General features: G+C 40.7%; 1 long non-coding RNA gene across 2 annotated transcripts; it reads right to left on the bottom strand.

The window, feature by feature from the left end:
- Positions 1 to 289: 289 nt before the first annotated feature.
- LOC147017052 (uncharacterized) lies at positions 290 to 21580 on the bottom strand. Of its 2 annotated transcripts, XR_015049317.1 has the most exons (4): positions 21359 to 21580; positions 10665 to 10711; positions 2500 to 2625; positions 290 to 785 (listed from the first exon to the last, which is right to left on the bottom strand). It is a non-coding gene; the product is annotated as an uncharacterized LOC147017052 (long non-coding RNA). The 2 variants fall into 2 exon arrangements; XR_015049316.1 differs by having other exon boundaries at positions 290 to 2625.
- Positions 21581 to 21893: the final 313 nt, after the last annotated feature.

The raw sequence follows: 21893 nt of genomic DNA, 5'->3' as shown, positions 1-21893 counted from the left end.
TCGATAGAGCTACTTAATATCCTACCAAAAGAATAATGATTCCCAAGTGATAATCAACTACCAAAGAGTAGATTTAAGTCAAAGCAAAAGTGATGGGAAGGGGTTAAGACAGGAGAGAGACATCAATGTAATAATTTTGTGGCAGTTTACAAAAAGCATCTTTGCCGTTATTGGTGTAGATAGTTGAAAATAAATTGTCAATAAAACCTTGAGATTCAATCTGTTATGCATCATCGTGTCATTTGCTCGCATATATGGAAAACGCAGGTATTTTGAATGAAACAAAATTTAATAAAACCTTACATTAAATCAAACAAAGTATGATCACGAAGCCAACATGTAAAGAAGCAGTAAATAATTGGACAGTCCACCAATCAATAGCTTTCTTCATGTGAGTTCATCAAGGGAGAAAAGCAGAAGGATGTGGAAGAGAAAGGAATTGGTCGATTGTGGGTGGCTGCTTCACAAACAAAACCACTTTAAGCAAAAAGATTAAAAAAAAACTTTGGATATCTGATTTGTGACTCTTGGCAGCTCACAAAATACACTGCCATCCATCTATTTGTCATCTCATTTTATCTTCAGTAGCTAATGAGGATGAAATTGATCTCCATAATGATTTGCCATCCCTTGACATACCCCAATGCGATACAAGTGAAACTCCTGAAGGTCAGTATTGATCTTGTTGTGTCAGGTTTGTCAAAGTTACTCTCTTGCTCTCCGTCCTTCCAATCCCATGGTGGTGTTTCTACTTTAAAGAAGCTCACCAAGGGTAAGTGCATTTTCTGCAAAGGAGAATGGATACTTTCAAAGGGCGTCCACACTGTAAAATCTTCTTGGTGAACCATCTTGGGATATCAAGAGGTTCACAATATCGGTAAATAATTCAGATTTCATGATTCAACTTTTCAAAAGGATGTATCTTTCAAATCCACAGTAGAAGACCCACAATACACTACAGACAGAAACCCCCCTTAATCCATGCAGATGCTGGAGACGCCATTGATATTGAAGCAGATTCTGGTGGTTCCCCTCATTTTTTTTGACAACGTTATAAAACAATTGTAGGCATGCTTATCTCAAAGGCTGCAGTTAGCAACACCAGTCAAGTTTAATGCAGTCCCAAAGAGGGCTTTCAGTTATGGTATTTACTTTTTGCAAAAAATGTGAATCATCACAAATAACCGACATCACAAAAAATAGTGTGTGGCATTATTCTAAAGTTAAAATTTCAGGGTAAGTTGTATAATGTCCCATTCACTTATTCTGATGGTGTCACAAAATTGGGGTTTATACTTTTACTCAAAGCACAAAGATGTATCCTTTGTGAAAAAAAATAAATGATTGAGTAAATTACACAAGTGCTACATTATTGGGGTCTGTTATATCATTACAATATGTAAACTGAAACATTACAGAACTAGAAGGGCACTCGGTAGAGTGCATACCTCTGCGGCATAATGCCTGATCCACGAGAACATATCAGCCCCAATAAATTTTTAAATATCACACCATACAGTATATCGATTTTTGCTCCATCTCTCAATGGTGAAGAATCACTTATAAAAATTAAAAAATTCTCATATCCGGATCTGGATTCAGATGTTCACCAAATTTGAATCAATTCGTCCGTGTTTCATACTCAACCTGTCCACCAAATTTAATCTGAATCCATCCATAACTTTTTGAAATATCATGATGTATATTAGTTCAGCTCGATCTCTCAAAGGTGAAAAATCCCGAAAAAAAAATTTACGGATCCGAATCCGGATCCGGTTTTGGATTTTCACCATTATTGATTCAATTCGTCCTTGTCACACACCCAATGTGTCCACCAAGTTTCTTGCGAATTTGTCCACAACTTTTTTAGATATCATTCTATTTATCGTTTTTGTGCCGAACTCTCAACGGTGAAGAATTACTTTAAAAATTATTAGAGCCAGATCTGGATTTTCACAAAAATCTAAGCAGTTCATCCTTGTCACACTCACAACCTGTCTACAAAATTTCATCAGAATCCTTCCACAACTTTTTGATATATCCTTCACACAAAGACAAACAAATAAACAAGAAGAAGATGTCATGCAGAGCATGATACTTGCAAAATCCATAAAACAAATTTGACCACAAAAATAATTGGTGGTTGAAGTCAATGACCAAATATGCAACTCCTCTTCAAATTTCAAGTAAATCGGATGAAAATTGACAATTTTACAAATTCGGCCTATCTTGATCTTTTGGCCTATGTGGACCTCAAAAATAATTGGTGGTTGAATTCAGTGACCTGAACTGCAAATCCTCTTCAAATTTCAAGTCAATCGGATGAAAATTGAGGATTTTTGAAATTCCATCGAAGTTGTTAACCTTTGACATATGTTGACCTTTTGGTCTATGTTGACCTCAAAAAGAATTGGCTGGTTGAATTCAGTGACCTGAAATATAAATCCTCTTCAAATTTCAAGTTAATCGGATGAAAATTGAGGATTTTAGAAATCTCACCTAAGTTGTTGACATTTGGCCTTTGTTGACCTTTTGACCTGTTGACCTCAAATACAACAGGTTTTTTCCTTGTGACAATCTCTACCATGTGGTTGAGTTTCATGAAGATCGGTGTAAAATTGGGACCTATATACGATAAACAGACAGACAAACAGACAGGCAGACAAACAGAATTACAAAATCGACTAACCAATATACTTGAAAAAATTTCAAATTTGCAAGTAACAAACAAACAAACAAACAAACAGACACAAGGCTGAAAACATAACCTCCTTCCATCTTCGGTGGCAGAGATAATTATGATGTGATAGTAAAGGCCAGCTTTTCTGGAAAGCTCACCAATGACATGTCGGGGCGGTTACATCATTGCTTTGCCAATAATTGTTTGGATGGCATTAATGCTCGATGTCTAAAATCGTGCTGACCTGAACAGTTACCTCCTATGATCCCTTCAGCAGCATGCAGTCCTTCACAGTGGATGATGTTCCATCCCATTGGAACATAATAAAGATCACGCCTATCCACAGGAAAGATGCCAAGACTCCAGATTGGACAGCATTCTTGCAATTACATGGAATCCCTAACTGCTACTGATATAAAATTGTTTCTCCTTCCCAATTGTATGATTACTGACCCTAAGTTTGCATTTTGTCCATATCACAACTAAAGATGTTACTTTTCCTCTCCAAGCAATGGACCTGAACTAGAAACCAGAAAATAAAACAGTTTGGACATTTGCCAAGCTATCAACAATGTTTGACTCTGCTTGCTAAGTTCTATGTGAAATTCAAGGCTGCAGCTATGGTTGGTTGTCTGAGCAGACTTTCATCATGCTGTCAAATGCGCAGTGACTGAAGCCATTTTCTCATTTACTCTCCAAGTCGAGAACAACGTGCATGTTTGTTCCAATGTTATTTTCAAAGGAAATCATTGCACTCTCTGAATCCTTGGATAGGATTTTCTATTTCATCCACAATGCCACTTTGTACAGATTAATTGGAATTCTTCATCTCAGTAACATAGTGGTAGCAATTGCTTCTATCACAACTAAACAAGAAAACATCATGAATTGAGCCAACACCAAGAATATTTGTGGAAATCCAGGTAATTCTCACATCCTGATCTGGTCTCTCAGTGAAGATCAACATGGCACCCCTCCTATAAATCTGTATGATCAACCACAGTGGAAGGAGTTAAGTCCCTTAAACTCTTGCCTTGACTATCAGCCTTGACCACTCTTGAGAAAACTCGATCTAAAAATTGTCTCCAAAATGAGCTGCAGTCTGGATGTTCTTCATTTGCCAAAGTCCATCCATGTCCTTTCTGAACTTCTGAAAGCTTACAAATCATTCATACTTGTATTGCACAATGGAGCTTTGATTTTCCCCATTGGCCAGAAACAGTTGCACCATACCTTTTATCTCTTCATGCTGAAGATAAAAAGTCCTGGAAATCATGAGCATCATCAATTAAGAGGCCAAGATACAGAGCCTATCTTTGGAGATAGCTGATGTTTGGAGGGAAAGAGGGGGGTCTCACAAAAGATTGCCTGGTGGTCTCAGTTTTCTATAACCTCTTTCCTTGCCTTGCACCCACCACCCATACTAGCCTTCCATCAGTTTTTCCAGAAAAAAATTAACTTCACCTATAAACAAACCCCAACCTCATCAAGCTTCTAAAGTTCAGGCTCTTGACTGACTTATTTTCTTCCACCAGTGGATGAGCTTCCCTGTGTGTGTTCAATCACATTTTCTTCCAGGATGCAGCTCACTTCCCGAGGAATATTGTCACAAATCCATACTCAAAATTTATTTTACTCACAATAAGCCTCCGTGTTGTATCAACCTCTTTTCTTTAGAACAAATGATCACTCCTAACCAGAACAAATGATCACCCCTATCCAGAACAAATGATCACCCCTAACTATATACAACTATTTGTTTGATGTTCATATGTCCTACGCTGACTTGCAATGTTGTTTTCAACATTTTCACCTTCTGTCCTTTTTTTTTCATGAACCTCGACTGCACATAATAATAAAGTTTAATCAACATCGACAGTTGGCAATTTTAGGGTTTATTAATTCAATGGGACTCCTTGGGTGGTTTTCTCATGACAAACTCAAAGTTGCCAAAAAAAGGAATTTAAAGGCAGGAGATGAACAGTTGGACATAATTTCAGGCATGAGAGACTAATCTAGGTTCATGGAGGTGCTAAACGACAGAGGCTAGCAGGTTCGCAGATTGATAAGAACATCATGGTTGTGTGATACGAAGGGGCTCAGTGAGAGTACAAAAGATGAATGGATATTGGAGAAATCCATGCATGAGGTGACAATGGCACTACTGTTGAAGGACTATGTGGGGTGTGGGGGGGGGAGGGGGAAGGGACACGAGAAAACAGACACAAGGAGTCAGTTCCACAGACAAGATAACAGAGGGATGAAGGAAGTGTTTAGTTTTGAATTGGGGATGGTAACCATTTGTGTGATTTTGGAAGGACAAGTGTTACCTGTGTTGGCTGGGGGAGGGCAGAGAGGTGAGAAAGTAGGAGGGAGGCCACAAATGAGGCACTAGAAAATCGAGTTCAATCAACCTGTAGTGGGTTGGAATATGACCATTGCACTTGGCCACCTGTCGATCACGTGCCAATAATATGCCTTGGACTTTATAATTTCGAGATGAGCAAGAAGAAAAGTATCTGCACTAATCCACAATGGGGATCCATACTCCATGGAATAGCAAGTAATTTACTGAGTGAGCTGAATCCTCAGCTGACATCAAGCTTTTGGCTTGACATATAATTTCATATACTGTTGAGAGACTACCAGAATAATTGATCACCCCTAACTAAACCAGACCATACTTGAAAACTGCAGGCTATGAAATACAAAACTGTCAACATCGTGAATAAATTGTAAGAAAGCATTTGAGAATGTCCCACACTTGTACATGGTAAAATGCACGTAAATATGCAGGATAAATTCCAAAGTAATCAAAATAATCAATAATGCACTTGAGCACTGGCATATTACCTTAATATTACAGCACTCAGAAGGAGAGATTGAAATATGAGTGAAGATATGATGCGGTATCTTCCAGGGAGACAGCTTCCCCACCCCACCCCACTTCCGTCTGAACCCCTTTGGTAACATAATTAACTAAGGATACAGATCCAGTTGAACATCCAATAGAGAAACACCCAAAGAAACAGGAAAGGTCACACGTCATGGATGATTTAAAGCTCTTCACCACAAATGATGCAAAATTCGCAAATCAAGTAAAACTTGTCATACAGTACTCCGCAGACATTGAAATGGAATTTGGCCAAGATAAATGTGCCAAGTGCACATTCGTAGCAGGTAAACCAACAAAAATGGACAACGTAAATATCAACCTAAGATCAATGATACAGGAGCTAGTAAATGAAGCATCATACAAGTACCCCAAAATAGAAGAGGGCCACCAAATCTGTCACAAAACTATTTCCAAGGAATACCAACAAAGAACAAAGCTAGTCCTGGTAACATAACTCTCTCGAAGAAACAAAGTCAAAGCAATTAACCAACTCATAGTTCCAGTGTCCCAATGCAGTTGCAGAATAATCAACTGGTCACAATCAGAAATCAACAAACTAGATACCAAAATAAGGAAACTCCTAACTATCCACAAAATCCAGTGTATCCCAAGAGTGTACCTGAGGTGGTGGCCTGATGGAGCTTAACGAAGTGCACAAAATGATGACTGTAGGTTTGGTCGAGTGTGTAAAAAGTTTTGACTTCCAGTTCCGGGTCTACTCACATGTTGGTTCGATTGACAGGTGCTCCTTCTACTTCCTCAAGGTTAAGCTTTCCAGACTGGATTTGTTATGTTTTTCTATGATATTTTTGGCCCTTTGTTGCCGTTTGTGTTTTCATCCAATTTTCCATGTTAAATCGTACCTAGTTGTGCTGTATTTTCGAATTTGAGTTCCTGTTTGCTGAGGCCTACTTCCAGATGAGCCAGCATGCAAATTCTGTCCGTTTTGATGCAGCATTCCTCATTCCACTTCTCTTCTCCCAATGTTACCTTCTTCCCCCTCCTCATTCATTATAATCTATCAAACTACGAGGAGGCTCTTCACAAAGATTATTTTCCACACCTGTCCCTCACTGAAAGGCTTAGTGCATCTACCATACTCGTATACCTACAGCATGACCTTCCACCATAACTACAATAAAAATTATTTCCACCCATCTCATGATCTTTATCTCTGTCCAGTTTGCTCATCCTCCCTTGTTTGTAACTGTGTGGAATTTTGAGAAGTCCAGTTTGCAGAGGTTGTCTGCTCAAGACAATTAATACATCTTCACATCCTTTAATAATGTCAAACCTCTCTATGTCAGTACCCTCTGGCACATGTTATAGAAGCATCCTTTCAACATGCCTGGTGTTGGCTTAATGGTTAGGGTCATGGGCTTTGGATCATAGGATCCTGAGTTCAAATCCCACTCAGCTGTTATGTTATCATATGTTGAATTAATACCAGGTGGGGTTGACTATGCCTGTCATCTTTCCAAGGTCGGCAAAATGAGTGCCAGCTTTCTGGTGTCCTGTGTCGAAGTGGAGACCTGTCCAAGATTCTGTCCAATAGCCAAAGAGACTGCTGAGGCAGCACCAACGCTCTGCACAAAGTATGATCCCAATGGATGGATGGATGGATCCTTTCAACCCCACCATTTATATGTGTACCTTTTTTCCACATCTCCCCTCACCAACAAAAACACCCCCCTCAGCCTTTGCCCTTAAAGCTTCCCCAACACCAATCCCTCTTTCAGCTTCCCCTTGCTTATCCCCCGTCCAAGTTTCCCCACCCCTTCACAAGTTCCCCCACTCCCACACCACATTTGAGCACCATGCCAGCAGGTACTACTCCATTGATCATAACTGTGTGGACCTCAAACATCTGAGGCCTCTGCTTCAACCTGACAAATCTCTCAATCCAGGCCACTGCTGGTAAACTGCATATCATCACACGTATGGTATCTCCCTGTGTCATCATCACGGTATCACCTGCGATGAAGCTAAGTCTTTGGGCCTCTCACTCTCTCACCAAAGGCAGGTTGGTGGTCTTTCTGTCTTCTTCCATCTCCTCTCTGGTCTCCCCCACCCCATGCTTTGTCTGTGATATGTCCCCACCATATTTCCACAGGTCGCTCAAGGTCCGCCAACAACACCCTTCTGGTAAAACTACCAAAATCACGAATCACTGCTCACCATCACTCTTTCATTCCTCTTTTTTCCCACCTTTGGAATAAACTGCCACACTATCTTCAATCCCATTCTTCCCTCTAGGCCTTCAAAACAGCTGTTCACCACCACCTCTAATCTCTCCCCATCCAAAACCTCGATCTTTTCTATCCCCGTTAATCCACCCCAAACCCACCTCCTTCAAATTCACTGCTTTCCTTCTTAAAAGTCCCTGTTATGTCCATCTTGTATACCCCGTGTTCCCTGCCCCATCCCACATCCTTCCACAGATCTCCTAATGTCTCTGTTCCCCCACTGTTTGGTCTTCCCCTCTCCCACCCACCCCTCTTGTCTCATGCCTCCCCCCCCCTTGCTGTGTGTTGTGTGTTATCTCTCATACGAGCCTCGACTCTGTATACAAAATATATATATATATATATATATATATATATATATATATATATATATATATATATATATATATACACATATACATATATATATATATATATATATATATATATATATATATATATATATATACATATATATATATATACATATATACATATATATATATATATGTATATACATATATATATATATACATATATACATACATACATACATACATACATATATATAATTTATTACATATATATATATATATATATACATACATACATATATATATATACATATATATATATAATGTTTAACAGAATTCTTCATCACGGCTCGCACAGGACATCTCTGACCCCTTAATGTCATGCCCTGGCTATTTTGTCCTCTGATTGATAGGCCAGAACTCCATCCTGGTGGTGGAGTTTCACTTAACATCAATAACTCAACTTCTCACTGGCCGTGTGCTGATCTTACACCTCCCAATTCCCAGGAGTACCTTTGGCTGCAACTTCCCCTCCACTCCCACTTCTTCTTTCTGTGAGTTATACTGCCTTCCAAATAATGACAGCTCCATCGACATCTTTCTCTCAGAAACAAATTGCATGGACCAATTTGTAACCACTCATCCCAACTCTATCTTCATCATATGTGCAGGTGATTTCAATTGTCACCATGCAATTTGGCTGGGTGTTGTTAGTCTCTCACTAGCCATGGAACTTCACCCAAGGACTTCCCCAACTCCATAGGACTGACTCAATGTGTAAACTTTCCAACCCCGATTTCTTCAAATGGCAAATGCTTCCTTCCAGATACAACGACAAACTTCCCCGCAAACTTCCCTGCTCTTCCTCTGCTCCAATTGCTTTATCTGATTATATAATTGTGTGAGCCAACATCTCTCTGGCTACTCTCAGAGAACTGCCTCATCACTGATGAGTCTGGCTGTTCACTCAGGCAGATTAGGAGGAATTGCAAGCAGCCATCTCAGTTCAGACTTTGTCTCTGATATATCTACTGCCCCTGATATTAACTGTCAAATGGCAGTCTCAGATAATTCCACAAAGTCCAAAACAAGTGTGTGGAGAGTAAGAAAACAACATTTGTCCAACCTCAAGAATGAACTTTCAAACATGCCTCCAGGCACCTTGTTACATCTGTCTCCAGAGCATGCTACCCTCAATCCTTCCCTCACTTCAAATGGCACCGCAGACAACTCCGCTCGTGAAAAAGTTGAATAACTCAGTTCTGTGTTTGCTTCCAAATCTTGTGACCAAACCCCTCACTTTCTGTATTCACCAACCCAGTCACACCCAACTGCTCCTGGTCTTTGGGTCTTTTGCACCTGAGAAGGTAGAGAAGTTTCTGGCAAACTTCAACTCATTTCTGAAACTGGACTGGAGGGCATCATCTTACATTTCCTAAAAACCTGCTCAGCTGCTCTTGCACTTCCTTTCTCCACCCATTTCATTCTTTCATCTTCCTTGGTCATCTTCCATCTCCTTGTAAGTCAGCCATCATCACTGCATCACATAAAGCAGGTGCAAAAAACTGACCCACTTAACAACAGACCCATCAGCTTCCTTCCAATCATCAGCAAGGTTATGGAATCCATTATCGCAGTCACCATTAAATCCTTCCTTTTCTCCAGTAGTCTCATCTAAGATCATCAATTCGGATTCAGACCAGGTCACTTAACCTGGGGCATGCTGCTTATACTCTCCTGACAATGGATGGAGAACCCCAATGTCAAACATGAGATCAGGGTTGTTTCTCTTTAAATATCTCCAGCTTTTGATACTGTTATGTCTGGCATCCTGCCTTGCTCTCCAAGCTCTTTGCCAATGGCACCAAGGCCAACTCCACTCATGGGTTATTGCCTTTCTCTACTCTCGTAGCCAACGCATAGCTGTCAATGAAATTTTTTCATATTATCTCCGGGTCAAGGCTGGAGCGTCCCAATATAGTGTTCTATGTCCCTTCCTATCCCGAATCTTCATCAACGATATATTTGACTCTAGTAAATCCTTTTTATTGATTTGCAGATGATTGCACCCTCTGCCATGACATTCAGCATACTTAAGAGGCAAGCAGCAGCCTTTTCCCTCTCTTCAGACTTTGATATAATCACTTACTTGTCAACACTTGGAATGTCTTTCAATCCTGACAAATCTCATGCTCTCACTTTGTCTCTCTCTGGCCGTAAGGACCATCTGACAAACCATCCCATCTACTTCGTAACAATCCTCTTGAATATGCTTAGTCACTCAAACTCTTGGGTCTCACCATCAGCCATGATCTTTCTTGGGAAACCTTATTTCTAATGTTGTGAATACGGTCCCAAAGATTCCAAAGAAGGAAAAGTATACAATAAATATCAACAAATATACATTGGGATAATAACAGAAGAGCAGGAAGATTAAAAAAGAGCTAAGGAAAGACAAAAAAAGGTTAATTGGAGGTGATCAGATGAGGTCAGCTGAACTGGGATGGAGAATGAGTCATTATAATTGCCCAATGCCAAGGATACAATACCAATCGCTTGAAGAACATGACAGGATTGAGTCAGCCAAGTGTAGGTTCTGCAAGGTAGAAATATAAAGAACCATCACCTTCTCTCGGGATGTAAAATTTTTTTTTAAATGTCAGTACAGCTTTACATACAAAGGCATATCAATGTATGCAGAGTAATCCACTGGCACATCTGCAAAAGCTTTAACAGCCTTGTCTCAGAAAAATCATGGAAGCACAAACCAAAAGCAGTCATTGAAAATGAGGACATAGTGCGCACGTCTGAGATGAGCATCAAAGCAAACGTGAACATTGAAACAAAGCATCACGAACAGAATTAGTACTCAGATACAAAAAGGAAAGGACAGCATTGCGAACCGAGGTGTCAGTCGCCAGTTACATTGATCGAAATTACGTATAATTTAGAAACCCTTTATTTGTAGCTTGAAAGCCATCAAATTGCCGCAACTTCAAGTTGTTCATTATAGTTTTTTTGGATTTGAATTTTATTTTATTTTTCAAATCATATTTGTTTTCATGAAGAAAAATGAGATTTGAAATCTATCTACCTATATATTACTTAAACTCTCATCTTGTATGTATGTATGTATGTTCCCGAAATGCAGCCAAAACGGTACACGATTGCGCAAAAATTTTTAGGACCACCTTATTCACCATTCTCCTACAGTGTGCATTATCAAGTTTGGTTCAAATCGGGCAAAGAAAAAAAATATTTAAAAGTCAATTCCCAATTCAGTCAAGCACTCTTCGGGAGAATTTGATCAATGCAAACAACCTCAGCGGTATAGTTCACTGTAGCTCTCTTCTTTCTTGAAATGATTTAATTTAAAATCTCAAACATTTTGTATTGACAAAGAACGATTTATTTTTAAGCATAAAATAAACATCGCCATTTTGATCTAATACTTCCGTGTTCATTAATAAATAAAATTGTGTTTAGAAGATTACGCACAATAATTTCTTCGACTTTCTTTTCTCCGTTTTTTTTTTTTTACCTTGATGCGCAATATCAAGTTTCGTTTAAATCGGGCAATGAAAAAAATTATAAAAAAAATCAATTCCCGATTCAGTCAAGTACTCTTTGGGATTAGTTGATCAATGCAAACAACCTCAGCAGTATAGTTTGCTGGAGCTATCTTCTTTCTTTTTCTTTTTTCTTTAAATTTTTTTTTTCATCAACCTCTGTCACAATTGGATCCCAACAGGTTCACCGGTCATCTAGTATTCATTTAAAGTTCAACATATATCCATTTTATTTGGTGAGCAGAAGAAATTTGGTGTGGAGGGGGATGGAGAAGTGACTGATTGACACACAACCAAGTTTGTTTGATTCAGAAATGTCAAAACCTTTAACTCAGTTGTTAAGATGTTCAATATCTATCCTGCTGTTTCTGGAAGAAAAAAAACATTATAGATTCGACGATTTGGAAATGAGAAGTAGGAGGCCAACTGGTGCATAGTTAAATGTGGCAGCCATGGAAAGTGGCATATTTATTGGAATGACATTTGCTGCTATCAAATTTCTGATACATAAGATCTCACAAAACCTTGAGGGGTATAAAACATGTGTAGCTGTTCTCTGTTCACTTAAAGAGGAAAATCCTTGAAGAAGCTTGGATCACAAAGACAATATTATTAAAAAAAACAAAACATAAACTACCTTATCACTGAAAAAATGAGATTCTTGGGAATTGCCACATTGATTTGCTTGGAACTTTGGAATGTGCAAGCTTCATGGAATATGATAAAACCTCACAAGGAAATAAATGCAAGGAAGGCAGACACAGTTAATAAAGGCAATCTGCGCCAAAAACATCCATTGCATCTTTCCTAAACACGAGAACACGAGCATTTATACCCCAACATTAGAACACAGAACACATCAAATGAAGACCAAATACTGCATTAAAGTCATCAGAAGGAAACTGACAAAGCAAAGAGCAAAGATGGAGTAATCAGGAGCAACCTGGATAGGATTCGGGTTTCAGTTTCTACTTCTCGACTCTCAAACCCATCCAGGCATAGCCAAGAGAACCTTACAAAAACATACATATTTTGAAAAAAATCAACTTCTCTGCAGACAGATATATAAAGAATGAGAGAAATTATGAGGCAGGGATTGATAAAAGAGAAGAAAATGAACAAAAATAAAAGAAAAAGCAAGAATTAGCATGAATGAAGAGAAATGTGAAAAAGTAGAAATAAGTATGAAAGGAAAAAAGATTCAAATATCGGGAAGTGCCCAGATAATTACAGTTTAGCAGTTACTCGCAAGGCTCAAATGCAGTAACAGGTATAAGCAACCAGAAGTCCATCGGCAGGTTAGTTAGGCAACACAGTGCACATTCAAGGTACAATCAAAAATGATATGGAGAGAAAGATTGAGAAAGAGATGAAGAAAAATAAAGAGAAAGAGAGAGAGAGAGAGAGATGGGGGGGGGGGAGAGGTAGAAATGGGGAGATGAAGGATTAAAAATACTCATGTGAATACATGAGTGATGAAATTTCATTTCTGACCGACAAAAAGGTAATGTTAATTGACAATGGAGATAATGCATGCGGGAACTAAAAACCTTTTACCCGAACTACCAAGGAACAGTTCTTGTTCTGCATCATTGAAACCCAGCACAGATGTTTCTTCCATTTCTGGGTCATTTCCATTCAGTGTCACTTAGTCTTCCCAGTAATCAGTGAATTGATTTTTACGACGACAATAAAATTCATGATTTTAGCTCTTAAATTTTGTGGAGGAGAAAAATAAGTTGAGCTTCTCCTTGTTTGCACATTCAAAAAGAAATTACAAGGTACATAGCACAGCAAATCTTCATGCTTAGTGTGCTTTGGTACACTCTGTCCCCCCCCCCCCAAAGAGGACGACTCCTTTTTGGTGACTCCTCTGTAGGGAGGACAACCGCCATTGCAGAAGAAGTGCCGCAGCTGTGCCGAGATGTAGTGGCCACGGCCACGTGGTATGATTGTGTTCAGTGCTGGGAAATTAAACGACAATATCCGGCTGAGGATCATTTCCTGCCTAACCATGTTCTTCATGCTGTCTGGGAGTGTGAATTTGTATGTCATGCACTGACACGGAAGTGAGGCAGTGAACGATGGTGAGGAAGGAGGACTGGAAGCCATAACGAGCGTCCAGTATTGACTATCATCTAGATTCCACAACCACCATAGACACGATTCTTCGGGGAGTTTCAGTACAACATCCTGATTAATATAACAATCATGAGACCGAATGGTTATTATCGCCACCTGTATCACTATTCAACAGCAATTGTCAAATTTTGAACCTTGTGATGTAAATTGCTAAATCATTGTAAAATTGTTTTTTCTTGATGTTTTTATCATTCTGCTTTGATGTTCTTTTTATTGCCATTTTATTGTATTATGATACTTTATTTATTAAAACTACCAGTTGTAAAACAACTCAATTCAGCCTTTAGCCGTGACAGAAGTTGAATAGAAATAAACCGTATATTCAATTATTCATGATGCGACTTCCCCACTGCCATGGACTGATGGGACTAAGCTTCGGTGGGACTAGTTGTGGAGATGGTGACCGGTAGCAGTAGGGAACCGTCTCCAGGTAAGTGGGGATGTCCCCAGGTGGGATAAGGCAAAGCCCCGGAGATGAAAGGGGAAAAGTAGCACAAAGGAGGAGACAGCTTGGTCCATAAGTCGTGGTTCCTTTCTGGGTTGGAGATGGGTATTCTGGGATCGGCGAAGGCTCTGTTTGGTCCCAGAGACTTGTGAGTGGTGATGACAATTGGTGGTGACAGCACACGCACACACATATGAATCGTGATTATACATTCACATGTATGGTTGTGATTGTACATGGACATGAACCATGATTATACATATGATTTTCACACACACACACACACACACACACACACACACACACACACACACACACACACACACACACACACACACACACACACACACACACACACACACACACACACACACATATATATATATATATATATATATATATGATAATGTCAGGTATGGGAGTATGCACCAGAGAAGAGGGTCACTGAACACTCTGTCAGTACTTCAGGGGCCAAGGTCTGGCAATCCCCCAGGCAGATGCCTGGCCCATCTCCATCTCCTTGATATGCCGATCAACCTGCTACAGCCACGAGGCACACAGTCATGCTGTTGGCCTTCTCCACTCACGAGGCTCCTTCACTGAGAGAATCTGTTGAGCAGGATCAACATCAGGAAATGGAGCAACATGTCCATGCAGCCACAGCTGACTCGCAGACTAAACAGGACACAAATCTCATTTGAGCCTCTCTCAGCAACCACTCATTGGTCAAAAAGTCTGAGCAGCGATAGCCAAGAATTCTCCCAAGAGAACTGGTTAAGTTAAAGAGTTACGTCTTCATCTTCGATCCTTTGTCAGAGTCCAAGTCTCACATCCGTAGAGTAAGACTGGAAGCAACAAGGACCTGAATTCTCAGACTTTCGTCCTCCTGCAGAGGTACCGACAGTGCCACAACCCATGATTCTGTGAATCCATGACTCCCAGGGCCCGATCCGGACATTTATTGACCTCTGGCTCACAACTTGCAGAAACATGAATATCACCACCACGGTAAGTGAATCTCTCTGTGACCTCAATATCCCCACCACAAACAGGTACAGACAAGATGGCAGCACCGAATATTTCAGTGAAAGCCTGGATCTTTGTTTTGACCCAGGAAACCCATAATCCCAGCAGCTCTGATTCCTCAATCAGTCCCTCGAGGTCCCACCACACAAGGACATCACGTGTTTCTGCAAGTTTAGCTGCATCATCTGCAAAATCAATGTCAGAGATCTTGACATTCAAAAGAGATCCACCACAGTTTGGGCTCCCCAACATCTTCCCCCATATCCAGTCCATGCAAGTGTTGAAGAGTGGGGGGGGGGGGCAATACACTCCCCTGATGAACTCCAGTCATAGCTAAAAATATGCCCGAAATGGAACCATCACACCTCACAACACTCTCTCTACCAGCGTATATTTCAGAAATCAGATCGATCAACTTTGGTGGCACCCCACAAAGACTGAGAATCCCCCAGGGGGCATCGTGATTCACTGCATCAAACGCTTTGCGGAGAACACATGTTATGAGCACCCCCTGCCAAAACACTCGTCTCCATTTGGTGAGGACCTGAAGAAAAAGGATACGATCAATCGTTGACCTCTTTGGTGTAAAGCCCACCTGCTCTGGGCACTGGTGCTCAAACAGATGGTGGCGAACCCCTTCAAGAATAATCTAAACACAGACCTTGCCCAACACTGAGAGCAGTACCACACCTTGGGAGTTGTTGCATTCCTGGCAGTCACACCTCCCTTTCCAGAGAGGGACAACATGGACCCTCTTCCATTCAGTTGGGATGATGCCTGTACTTCAAACAGAGCACATAACTGCATACAATGACATGAGTAAAGCATTTTATGGATGGATGCCACAGATCCCAAGAGCTTTAGTCCCTTTCAACTGGTTCCCACAGCCTGTCTTTTTTCACAAATGAAGGCAGTAAACAGTTGATTGGAGGGTCAGCAATAGGAATAGTTAACCCCCTGACATCCAACTCAATAGCTGGTGGGCCAGCTTGGTACATAAACTCAAAGTAACAAGCCCAGCAGTCATTCATTTCAGACTCCTCAGTCAAGAGCCCACCACCCTCTGCTCAAACTGCATAACACCGATGGACAGGCTTGGAGGAAAGGGATGCACGAATTCCTCTGTATACAAGATGAGAATCACTTGATTACAGGTGATGCTCTACCCCTTCACAGATTCCTCACACAGAGGCTTCCTTGTTCACCCTCATGCACATACTGTTTTTGCTTCAGCTCCCTGACCAGTTCAGCTCTGTCATTAAGCCTTGCCTTGCGACTCTGGTCAATGGTATCCAATGTCCCTTGGGGGACAAAGCTCTTCTTCACCTGATGAAGACATCTACCGGCAACATCTAGGATGGTAATCTTGATGGCACTCCACAACTTCAGAATTCCATAAAATCTCCCACTCAGCCTGTTCGCAAACTCCTCATTTACCCTCTCATCCTTGAGCTTGCCAACATCCAGCCTTGGCTGGGATGCTACCATTCTCTTGGTTTTAAGCTACAACTTCAGAGTTGCGACAACAAGCCTGTGGTGCGTATTGAGGAACTGAGCACTCCAGTCGACCCTGCAGTTCTGGATCATCCTCCAGCGATAATCAACGAGCACATGGCCAATCTCTTTTGCCACACCGCCAATGTTGGAATACCAAGTCCAGCGATGAGCCTGTGGGTGCTGAAACCATGAACCAGCCACCCTAAGTCCATGACTTCTTGCAAAGTCAAGGAGCTTAGTGCTATTCTGGTTCACAGTTGCAGACCCATGGGGACCAACACATGTCTCATATCCATCCATATCAGTTGCATTCGATGCTTTGAAATCCCCCAAGTTGAGAAGAGTATCTCACCTGGGGCACTGTTCAACCACAGACTCGAGCGTGGCATAGAATGCATCCTTCATGGTGAGATCACTTGCTTCAGTCGGAGCATTTACAGAGAGCAGGAAAATGATAACCAAGGAGTGAAAAATCCTTGGTCTCACAATACGCTCGTTGACCGGTGTTACCTCAATTATCATTGGAGTCAGTTTATTGGACACAGCTACAGCAACTCCTTGGGCATGGTAACCATCAGAGCTACCAGACCAATAGTTGGTGTCACCACCCGCCATGATCTCGCCGCATTCCGATCTGAGAAGCTCAGAGAGTGCTGCAATACTGATGTCCAAACGCTTGAGCTCAGATGATAACAGAGACAGGTAATCATCCTCTCTTCTGGATAGGACAATCCAGGCACCCAACCAAAGGGACCGCCTCAGCTTAACCCAAGGAGACCACCATCTGGTGGATGACACCTCAGCACCACTCCGAAGCACACTAGCGCAATCTGATCGGAGATGTTTACCACGTGATTTTCCTCCTCTCTTCAAAGAGTGGGGATCCCAAAGGCTTTTCCCCAATCCCGTCATCCGTTGAGCTGCCCTGTGGAGGTAAGCTGCACATGAGTTACTCACACGGAGTGGGTTTTCAGATTTCTTTACGTTTTTAGTGTGTTTGCAGAGTGAATTGTTTGTTGGTACCAAAAGGACCAAAAGTCTCCGAGGACCCAAAAGTCCCAAAAAGTCCCCGAGGACCCAAAAAGTTACAAAAAGTTCCCAAGACCCAAAAAGTTACAAAGGATCCAAATGTCCTTAAAGTTCCTGAGGACCCAAAAATCCCCAAAAGTCCCCAGGGCCCCAAAAGTACCAAAAGTCATGGAGGACCCACAAGTAGCAATAAGCTCCCGAGAACCCAAAATGTCACGAAAAGCTCCCAACAACCCCAAAAGTCACAAAAAGTTTCCAAGGACCCAAAAGTCCTAAAAGTTCCCGAGGACCCAAAAGTTCCTGTGGACCCAAAAGTATTTGAGGACCAAAAAGTATCAAAAAGTTCCCAAGGAACTAAAAGTCCAAAAAAATTCCCGAGGATACAAAAGTCAAAAAAGTTCCCGAAGATCCAAAAGTCCCAAAAAGTCCGCAGGGCCCCAAAAGTACAAAAGTCCCTGTAGACCCAAAAGTCATGGGGGACCCCACAGTACCAAAAAGTTCCTGAGGACCCAAAAAGTCACAAGTTCACAAGGACCCATCAAGTCACAAAAAGTTCCCAAGGAACCAAAAGTCCTTAAAGTTATCGAGGACCCAAAAGTCCCCAAATGTTCGCGGGGACCCAAAAAGTTCCTCGGGACCCAAAAGTTCTCGAGAACCCAAAGTCCCAGGGACTCAAAAGTATCAAAAGTCCCAGAGGACCCAAAAGTACCGAAAAGTTCCAAAGGACCCGAAAGTCCTAAAAGTTCCCGAGGACCCAAAAGTCCCCAAAGTTCCTGAGGACCAAAAAACGTTCCCGAGGACCAAAAATGTTCCCGAGGACACAAAAGTCCCAAAAAGTCCCCGGGGACCAAAAAGTACCAGAGGACCCAAAAGTTCCCAAGGACCCAAAAGTTCTGAATGTCCCCAAGGATCCAAAAAGTTCCCACAGACCCAAATAATTCAAACATCTATAGAGTTCCCGAGGAGCCAAAGAGTTCTCAAGTCCCAAAAGTCCACAAAGACCCAAAAGACGCTGAAGACCCCAAAATCCCAAAAGTTCCTTGAGGACCCAAAATTCCCAAATGTTCCCGAGGACTCCAAAGACCCTGAAGAACCAAAAGACCCCCCCTCCAAGACCCTTTTGACTACTTCGACCTTAACACCATTTCGACCCCTTTCACCTTCAGACAGATTAGACCTTTGGCCACTTAGACCACTTGGGCCTTCTTGTATCACAAATGAAATTTCAAATAAATATCATATGACCAATATTAAAAATAAATTTGTAGAAAAGAAATGGTTGTATTATGATTGGTGTAAATTATACCAGCACAGCAAATCTGTGACATCAATCTCTGCTACGACGTGTGGAAATGTGAGTGTAGTGAGTCGATCCATGCTGGTAAACTAGAACGGAACTCGTTTTATATCCTACTCCAGGGGCAAATCTAGGAATTGGGTTGGGGGGTTTCCAAATAACAGAAAATCTAAGTCATATGAACGTCATGAAAACTTTATTGCAGCTTTCAATTAAATGCATATTCACATATTCTTTGATATGCATGTATTGTGCAAAAAGATATAAAAGTTAATTAATTTAATATTTAAATGCATCACTAAAAATAAAATAGCTTGAATTCAATAAACTTCAACTTTCAATCTTAAATATCATGACTAGTGAGACCTACCTGAGTGATGGTAGTGCCTATATGACATACCAGCAACTATATGACATACTAGAAGAAGTTCTGGGTGACCATGGAACCCCTGGTTTTGCCACTGTAATGGTAAATATTTTTTTGTTGGGAGGGGGGGGGCGTTTTCGGGCAACCAGGAAACCCCCCTGGATTTTCCACTGCACTCATAAGCTGGATCAGCTGACCTAAACTAAAATCTAATTGGCTTGTTCTTGTCATCCAACGAACTCAGCCACATAGTTTTGTCATAACTTGTCCACAACTTTTTGAGACATGTGACATATCGTTTTTTGACCCCATTTCTCAATGGTGAAGAATCACCAGTGAAATTTAAAAAAAAAAAAAAATTCTCGTACCCGGATTGGGATCCAAATCCAAAATCGAATAAACCCGTCCTTGTCACACACCCAACTTGTCCACCATGTTTAAGCTGAATCCATCAACAACGTTTTGAGATATCCTGTTCACAGACAGACTGACAGAAAGGAATGAAAACATAACCTCTGCCCACCCTGTGGCAGATGCAATGATTGTTCAATGGAGTTAATGCAAATTGTTGTAAAATAATTATTTATAAGTAATAGTTTTGTGATTGTCAACTACTGCCTTGTAAATGCCATGCGACTTACTCACTAGCCATCATAGATTTTGGTCACTGTCCATTTCTACCTTTTGGTTTATCACGACGAAAATCTACACTAATATGTACCTTTCCTGGCACAACTCCTGCTTGCCTCAAGGACTGCCATCCAGGCAATTGCATGCTCATCTGTGCTCTTTTATATTTTTTGTTCTCGCAGATTGTTTCTGGTTTTCAAAGATTTTCCAGATGCCTTGAAAACCCTGCTAAAGTAAGGCACTGCATTTGCAATTGCCCTGGTATATTAACAGACATTTTATACAAAGACCAAAGTAATACTTCGTGTCAAAGTATGGGCAGCTGAATGTTTTTTTTTTCCCCCCTCCAATGGAATTTCAATAACTGTATTTGTTTCCTTAGGCACAGAAGAGTGCTTCTGGGAAGAAAGCACTCTTGGAATTTGCTTTTAGTATAAAACTCAAAACAGCCTTTAAGGCGTCTTGTTTGCGTTTGATTCCCGACTCGTCTTTAAAGAGTAATCCTGGTGCTTTCACAGGCAGTACATTACATCCAGTACATTACATCCAGTACATTACATTTGAAGGGCTGCTTTAGTCCGTTGTTCTTTCGAATAAAACTTACTTGTGGACTTCAAAGATTCCATGTCACTTTTTGAAAAGAGATGTAGGTGAATGGTTTGTTGGTACCGAAGCAAAGTTCTAAATATCTGGCCTATTCTTCAGGGGACACTGTGGCAGTGGCATAGTGAAGCACCAGAAATGATTCAACTAATAGCCAGGTGTTGTATTTGGAAGATGTTAGTTTTTTTTTTATAAAAGTGTGACAGGATATAATCAGAGAAAGAGAACATTTGAATTTCAAGAAAATGATTCTGCACGTAATTATATGACGTTTTGAAAGTACATTCATCAACAACAAAACAATTATCTTCCGAAAATAATTTATCGAGTGATGTTCAAGCATTTAGTTGCATTCATTGTAGTTGGGGAAATGTTGGTGATCTTACAGTTGGCAATTATCGATTATGGATATTAATAATTATACACGCTTCGATCTATTTCAAAACCATCAGGGAATGGAAACAAAAAAAAAATGGAGTGGGGAATGAAAACGATTGTTATATTATGACAAAATTGCTTCATATTTAAAGTATTTATTTAAGAATAAATATCTCCTGATGGGGCTCACAATCCCAAAGCAAACACATTTTATAGAATCATCAGCTAAAAACACATCAGCATGATTGTACACATCTGACCTCTGGGAAGCTTCATGGTTTTGCAAAGGAAGGATGTTCATCAGATCCACAGGGAAATCTCAGCAACTGTCCCTCATGCTTTTACCCACCTGCCAAGCAATGGGTTTTGTCCTTTTTGTGATGGAAAACCGGCTGTGCACGATGAGTCATATTCAGGCAGGACTTCCCCTCATTATCTGATCGACGAGCAATGTCACTGTGACCTGTGATATGAAGATCAGCAAGTTAACATTCAGGAATGCAGGAATATACAAATTAACAACATATTGCTTAATGGTTGAGGATTCAGCATAAAGAAAAGTCATTACAAAGTAGGTCTTTGAACGGACTTTGAAGAGATGGACCTTTGCTTGAAAGTCTATGAGAGGGTTGAGAATCGTGCCAAGGAAGCAACTTTCTACAGAACAGCATGTAAAGATCCAAACACTGTGCGAAGAAGGGCATATGATGAGGAAAATAGCAGAAAAGCTGAAGATCTACAACAATGGTGTGAGGTACACTTCACACCACCTGAAAGAAACAAGACAAAAATGCC

The sequence above is a fragment of the Eptatretus burgeri genome, chromosome 11 (genome assembly GCF_056783735.1).
Source record: "Eptatretus burgeri isolate ZD-2024b chromosome 11, Ebu_testis_v1, whole genome shotgun sequence".
Taxonomy (NCBI): Eukaryota; Metazoa; Chordata; class Myxini; order Myxiniformes; family Myxinidae; genus Eptatretus; species Eptatretus burgeri.
Note: the sequence above shows the minus strand (reverse complement) of the source record. Positions and strands in the feature narration are given on the sequence as shown.